We start from the raw sequence: 226 nt of genomic DNA, 5'->3' as shown, positions 1-226 counted from the left end.
ATGCGCCTGTATAATATATACTTCATTTTTATCTTATTTTCCTCCGTTGTCTTTATCTTCATGTAACCTCTCCCTCGCGCAAATTACAAATTATAACCTGTCTTTCTTATGTTCTCCTTACCTGATGTTCTTGTTGCAAATAAAGAAGTCACTACTACTACTACTACATAAGCACAAGGTGGATATTACTTGTAATACGCTGAACCACCGATTTTAATCAGCGTAT

Source organism: Octopus bimaculoides, chromosome 25 (genome assembly GCF_046866305.1).
Source record: "Octopus bimaculoides isolate indiv1 chromosome 25, ASM4686630v1, whole genome shotgun sequence".
Taxonomy (NCBI): Eukaryota; Metazoa; Mollusca; class Cephalopoda; order Octopoda; family Octopodidae; genus Octopus; species Octopus bimaculoides.
The sequence above is the reverse complement of the archived record's forward strand: the minus strand, read 5'-3'. Positions refer to the sequence as shown.